This window comes from Alosa sapidissima, chromosome 6, assembly GCF_018492685.1.
Source record: "Alosa sapidissima isolate fAloSap1 chromosome 6, fAloSap1.pri, whole genome shotgun sequence".
Lineage (NCBI taxonomy): Eukaryota > Metazoa > Chordata > Actinopteri > Clupeiformes > Clupeidae > Alosa > Alosa sapidissima.
The window spans coordinates 8,934,484-8,941,837 of record NC_055962.1 but is presented as its reverse complement, the minus strand read 5'-3'; positions in this window follow the sequence as shown (position 1 = coordinate 8,941,837).

Genomic DNA, 7,354 nt, shown 5'->3' with positions numbered 1-7,354 from the left:
TGTTAGTCATGAATGTCTTTTAAAAGATCCAGTACTGATTATCAGACTTGGCATGTCTCAATATAAGATCGTTGTGAGGGGCTTAACATATGCCTGCTATAATCATCTATACTTGTCAAGAGTAACCTCAAGACACAGCAAAGACTTAAAAGTTTTGCACAGGTTCTGTAAATGTATTGAATGTGGTATCCTTGACACAAATGCAGATTTTGAGGATGAGCTTGGCAGGTCCCTCGGAATGATTGGGCTTAACATACACATCAATATTCTATTAAGAGTTGGGTCATTGGTTCAGTTAAAATTGCACAAGAATTGTACCAGGCCCCGTGGGAGAAGGCATATTTTTACATTTAAAATGAGCCCCTATCTCCTGTGAGGGCCTAGCGTGGGGCGTATAATTAATCCGGAGGTATTTAAATGGCACAGATTTGCTGAGATCAAACATGCTCCACTGGGACGGTTGCTTTGGCCCGTTTGCACAAACGTGCTCTTGGTTCCGCAGTAGGTCCTCAATTCCTACAGTATCACACAGCAAGCAAGGAAGTGTGAAAAGGTAGGGGCCTGCCAATAAAAGTCCATTTAATTAGATGTAGACACTGTCGATACAAAGACTGTGTCAACCCTGCTGATCTCTGGTGTCCGAATTGAGTGGATCAGTAGTTTTTTAAACCCTTGTACATCCGAACACAGGGCTTCCCTTGACCACCATCCTGTGATGTGATGGTATCGATTCCCTTGTTTGTGGCTTTGTTTTTTCAAAGCAGATTGTAGCGCTGGGGTACATGTTCAGTTGGGGCATTTCTATTGCCATTTGTTTATATACTATAGGCCATGCCGAATACATTTTTGATCATGTTATTCTAGTTCAACATGGTTGAACGTTGTCACACACTGATATGACAGGTTGGCCCTTTTTCACACTTTTCTATACGCATGTGTGCCAGTGCATAGTGTGCCTTGTAATCTTAATGTTGAGTCAATCTGCTCCTGACTGTGACAACTACTGTGACAAGTTAGTGTAAGATAATGCTATATTTTAAATCATTACCATATATCTCCATAAAATTGGCTAAGCTTGTATTAATAAGCTATGCAGCCATGTTTTCCTGTCTTTCACAGAAATCTCACAATCTTACTGAAGATGTCACAATACATTTTATGTGTATTCAGTAATGTATACATTTTAAAAGTAACCTCAACACTAGAGGTATGTTTAGTGACTGACCCATAGATAGTAAAGGACTTCATGACTGGCCCCATTAACCTGATTGATGGGCTGAGGTAGTTATGGTCACATGACCAACTTGTTGCCTAAACAAAATAGTTGTGCCTACAGACAAGTGTGATGACAAGCAGACTGCCTTCCTTGCACTGAGGTAAGAAAGTTGTTTCCTTTAGTTTTGATGATTTATAAATGTGTCAGCTGTGTGACACTTCATATGTGATACAGCCTGATATCTAGCCTAAACTTAGTAGGCTATAGTTTTGAATTTCCGTAGTTGTTTTCACAGCATGAAAATGTTGAATTATTTTCTGCATGGTTAACCCTATATAGGTAAGTTATTAAAATGACTAGGCTATAATGTGACCCATCTGAAGAACCAATGGGTATTTTCACAATCAGGGTAAGAGTTTTGTCTCATTATGCCTAAAAAGGATCCTAAAACCTTCTTGAAATATTATGTTTTTTTCCCCCTTCAATCTACATCCGTTGAAAGGTAAAACATGTGTCATGGCAATATCATTGACAATTCTTAAATATGCACTCCTAATACTCCCAAATGTGTGTTGGGGTGGACATCTGAAACAAATGCAGTTTTTCAGTAGCCTAGCTTACAAGCCTGTCTCCTCAGATCCTGGTGAACTTTTACCGCTACACCATCCAGAGCATCCTCACCAACTGTGTCACAGTATTGTATGGCAACTGCTCTGCCTCCGACCGGAAAGCACTGCGGAGGTTGGTGAAAAATGCCCAACGTACTGTATCACCGGTTCCTCACTCCCCTCTATTGAGGCCATCCAGGGCAAACAATGCTTGCGTAAGGCGCACAGCATCATCAAAGACTGTTCTCACCCCAACCACATACTTTTCACCCCACTCCCCTCCAAGAGGCATGACAGGTCTCTTCGCACCAGAACCAGCAGTTTCAGAGGAAGCTTCTTCCCTGCGCCTGCCACCCTACTGAACACTAGCTCTCCACTCTGATGACAACCAACCAAGTGCCCTCCCCCCACATGCCTCCTTGCCTGTGCCTGCTGATGTGTCCACAACCATGGCAACCCTAACAGGGACAACAAGGAGCCATAAACCATACCACTTTCTTAACTATTGTCTACCCTGCACTATACATCTTTACTGTTTATACTGCACCACCTGTCTATACTGTGTACATCACATTGCACTTTTCTGCTTTTTTGCACTTCTGGTTAGACACAGACTGCATTTTGTTGTCTCTGCACAATGATAATAAAGTTGAAGCTACTCTAATATAATCAAATAAAGTGAAATATTTGCCTGCAATAGTTGTAGGCCTAGTATTTATTAATGTTCCTTGGGTTAACATCAGACAGCTAGTTGTATAATATAATGTACTTTTTATAGAATATTTATGTCAAATTTGTTGACATAAATACTTAAACTATATCAGTTTTTATGAATTGTATATCTGTATTTTGTTGGTAGGCTGTTCCTTGATGCATGGCCTAGTGAAATATTTCTTCTGCTAAATAAGTTCAAGTAGGTCAGCTATGTTTCTGTACTTATATTTAACAGAAATGTCCAATTTCCAATACCCGCCATTTACATTAACATTATGAAAATCCTCGGTTTTCTTCAACATTACAATAAGGGCTGCATTATTTGGGGAAATATTTTGTTCTGTTTTTTTCTGACAGTATTGCGATTTGATTTGCTATAACATATTTGAAAATCAAGCTTCATTTCAGTTATTTCGATTTAAAGGTACAGTCAGCGATTTGCCCAGTGTGTCGTGTTTGTTTATGTTTATATTTCAATTTCTTTGCAGTCACTTGTCCAAAACAACATACATTATATTTTAGCCAAGGATCAAACAAAACATACTGTACCAGAGAGGTAGCTCACCCTTCCCTTCAGTATCCCCAGAGAAACCCTACACAGGGCGTTGTTTTTGAGTCTGGACTGCCTTCAGAGACCAGGTTGGGTTTTTTTTACAATGTGGGATGGGCAGCAAGCAGATTGTGAAGAGATGTCCACTGAATGTGACAAAAATATTTTGGACTTGAAATGGTGTACATTTGCTGACTGCACCTTTAACTTGGGGCAGTTCTGGTGAGCATGCTTAGTGTATGAAAAGCACAACACTCCTGTCAGGTGAGTTTCATTGTCCGTCACAGAAGATCAATTACATGAAAAAAAATATATGTGACAAGATTTACCTTTGAGACTTGTTTGTGAGCTGCAAGATTAATTGCAACCTTTGTGATTAGCTAATTGTATTAGTTCAAATTGCAATTTAAATTAAAAAACAATTAATTATGCAGCCCTAATCATAACATATTACAATGATTTATCATTATAATATTTAATAGTATGTGTTGAAGAGGTGTTAAAGGAAAATTCCGGTTTTTAGCACTTTAAGGCTCTTTTCTGGTTTGTTTTGGATGAACTAGAGTGGTGGACACCGAAATTTTGACGATTGGTCCTGTCTCGACTTTTCTGACTCGTTTTGAATCGCCTTTGACTTCTCAGGGTGGCTGGCAATGGGCATACTGTAGTAGGCTACTGAAACATGTCCTAAAACAACCCTTAACATTCGTTTTCAAAACTGTGCAACTCACCGAGTGGTTAGTGGTGTTTGTTGATGTTCCAAAACAAGTAGCGTAGCGAAATACAGTTTCTGTTGTCTTTTATTGCATTTTGTAAAATCCCATTGATTTCTGTTGGAAGACTCATTGCACGTTGATATTGCTGCGCCACCGTCTATGCTTTAGGCTCACAATTGAGCGGAAGTTTATACGCGGTTGTGAGGTGTCTGAAAAAATAGTTCCACAATAGCAAATAAGACGGCTGGAAATCATACATTGCGCCGATATATTTGATTTTAATAATCAACGAACACCACTAACCACTCAGTGAGTTGCACAGTTTTGAAAACGAATGTTAAGGGTTGTTTTAGGACATGTTTGAGTAGCCTACTAGTATGCCCATTGCCAGCCACCCTGAGAAGTCAAAGGCGATTCAAAACAAGTCAGAAAAGTCGAGACAGGACCAATCGTCAAAATGTCGGTGTCCACCACTCTAGTTCATCCAAAACAAACCAGAAAAGGGCCTTAAAGTGCTAAAAACCGGAATTTTCCTTTAAATGAAACATCCATTTGAGGATGAAAATCCCTGAAATGTGTGTTACAAATGTTACTTTTGCAATTCTTTTTTAATTATCAAGGTGCACCTAAAAACAACATGCAGTTATCCAATATAAACACATTATTTTCAGGTATACAGAGATGTATGCAGAAAGTCACTCACCCTAAACGTAAAACCACCCAAATAATAAACATTTAAATGACCTGTTATAGGCTAGACCCAGACTGATCTTTGACAATTTTCAAACAAAAATCACCTTTTTTATTCTCAGTTTTAAATCTCTGATGTGATAGCCTATTTTTATTGTGTGGCAACTCGTCAACGAAATGGTATTCTGTGAGCACATCTGAGTTATGATTGGATAGACAAGGTGCTATACAAATTTAAATTGACTTGTTTTAGAACAATACTGATTTGTGAAAACAAATTAAGAGTCAAACAGTTCTTTTGTTTTACCTGTGCAGGTAAAATCCAAACAGAAAGACATTTCACTGAACTTTAAAACCAGGACTGAGAGAAGTCCCTCCAACAAGGCAAGGCAAGGCAATTTTATTTGTATAGCGCATTTCTTACATCAAGCAGTTCAATGTGCTTTACAGAGAAGAGACAACAGTGTAGTTTATAGTAAAAAAGTACATAACAGCAATAAAAGACATTCAATAAAACCGCATGTATTTAAAAAGAACAAAGAGAGAGAAAAAAGATAAAAAATAAAATAAATATATACATACTAAAAGGAAAACATTAGCAATGTTAAGGATATGCATCACTGAAGAGCATGGTCTTAGTTTTGATTTAAAAATATAAACTGTGGGAGCATTTTTAAAGGAATTATCCGGAGTAAAATGTACTTTAGATCAATTTACGGATGATTGGGAGTACATACGTTGAGTTGACATCAAAATCATGTCATTCGGATGTGTTTTGAGAAAGTTCGATTTTACCGTTTTTAGTCAAAACTCGTTAGCCTGGAAATGACCCGGGCATGTCATTTCGCCGCTACAAAACACTATTTTTATACCTCTTCTACAGTTCCAAACATTACACTTACGTGGTAGTGAGTAGAGGGTCCCTAAAGCCAAACCGAAGTATCCCAAGGTCTTTATGTGGTCGGATAGAGAGTCCAGAATGAATTTCATCAAGCCAGTACCTTTCCGGAAATGTTGCTGCTGCACCTGCCATCTTTAGGGGAAAGTCTGTAGGAGTCGATTGCCGAGTGTGGGGTAACACGTTCTGGAAATTCACAATTTCGTCGCCGTTTAAAAAAAAAAAAAAAGAAAAAAACAAAGTCCAGTATTTCTTTCGAAATTGAAATGAAGTTGTATGCAACAGCAAACCCTAGCTTACTAACAGGTTGGAATTTTGAAATGTCACGTGACGTGATGTCTCACGTGAGGCGTTGCTTATTTTGTTATTTTTTCAATTTTATTATTGAAAAAGGCTGCGAACTCTTCACATTAAGTGATCTGAGAGAAGTTCCGTTGTTATGTCAGTAGGAGGGTTTGTTAGCCTCTCAACAGTAGAGAAGAGCACACGGGCATTATTTATGTTCCTGCTAATAATCTCAGAGAAAAAGGTCTCCTTTGCCTTGCAGATTTCATAATTATACAACCTTAGCATGTTTTTATAAATTTGGTGGTAAATGTGTAGTTTGGATTTGCGCCATTTTCTTTCGGCTTTCCTGCATTCCTTTTTTTTTGTTTAACCATTTTGTCTCCAAAGAGCACTTTGCTTGATCAGCAACGTCATCTATGATTTGTCTCATCCTTGATGTGAAATTGTTCATCAAGTCATCTACCGAGTCACAGATTTGAGGTAGGTTTCGGGAGAGCGCTTGTTAAAAAAGGGCAGTGGTGTTCTTATTTATGACTCTCTTTCCAACAGTCCTACACATTTTCTAAATAGGGTGACATGTACACATCAAAGAAAATGCAAAAGTGATCAGATACAGCCAAGTCCATCACATTAGTAGACACAGTGAGACCTTTGGTGATGACAAGGTCAAGAGTATGACCATGCGAGTATGTTGGCCCCTGTACATGCTGTGTTAAACTAAAAGTATCCATGAGCATAAGAAAATCCCTTGCATTGGTGTTCTCTGAATTATCTATATGCAAGTTAAAGTCCCCTGCAATGATAATAGAGTCAAACTCTAAGCAAATAGTTGACAGTAGTTCACAAAATTCTTCTAGAAATACTTTAATTTAACTGACTGTCTTGGAGGCCTGTAAATGGTTAATAGTAGAATGTTGGGAGAACACTTAATAAGTGAACATAGGTATTCAAAAGATGTAAAATGCCCAAAAAGTAACTGCTTGGACTGAAAAGATGCTTTGTATATTGCAGCAATTCCACCCTCCCTCTTCATTTCACGGGTAGTGCTCATGAAATTAAAGTTTGGGGGAGCAGATTCAATCAGGGTAGGGTCTTAGGGACCGTTCGTTATTTATAAACGGGGCCACCGGAGGAAAATAGGGGAGGGTCATGTCTTTTTATTATTTGTTGAGGGGAGGGTCACCTAACTTTTTTTTGTCTAGGAGGGTGGGTCAAGGGGTAAGGGGTAACAACAGCACAACACAGAGACAGGCCAGAATGCTAATGTTATGAGAGTACAGTAATATGGGATATTCCACGGGAAACTATTAAAACGGCAAGACAGCGGGGAAAAGTTAAAATGATAGGCCTAAACCCAGAAAAATGTGTCATGTTAGGTATTTTTCGGTCCCTGTGATTATTTGTGAAATTGTGCAAACGGCCTTTTCAAGTCATTTGAGAAGGAAGGAGTGTAGCCTGCTCCCAAATTGACGCTCGTCTGAGAAATTGAGTTTTGGATATTGTTCAGCTTCGGCAGCTTTGCAATGACTGAGGAAGTCTAGAGACGAGTCCATAGCAACAAGTTCATGTGTTGAATTTGTTATTACCCAGTGTGCTTTGTTGAATGGTCTCAATGTTTTATTGTTTTATTTCATGTGAATACTTACTAGAGGAGTAACTTATTTCAAGTAGCCT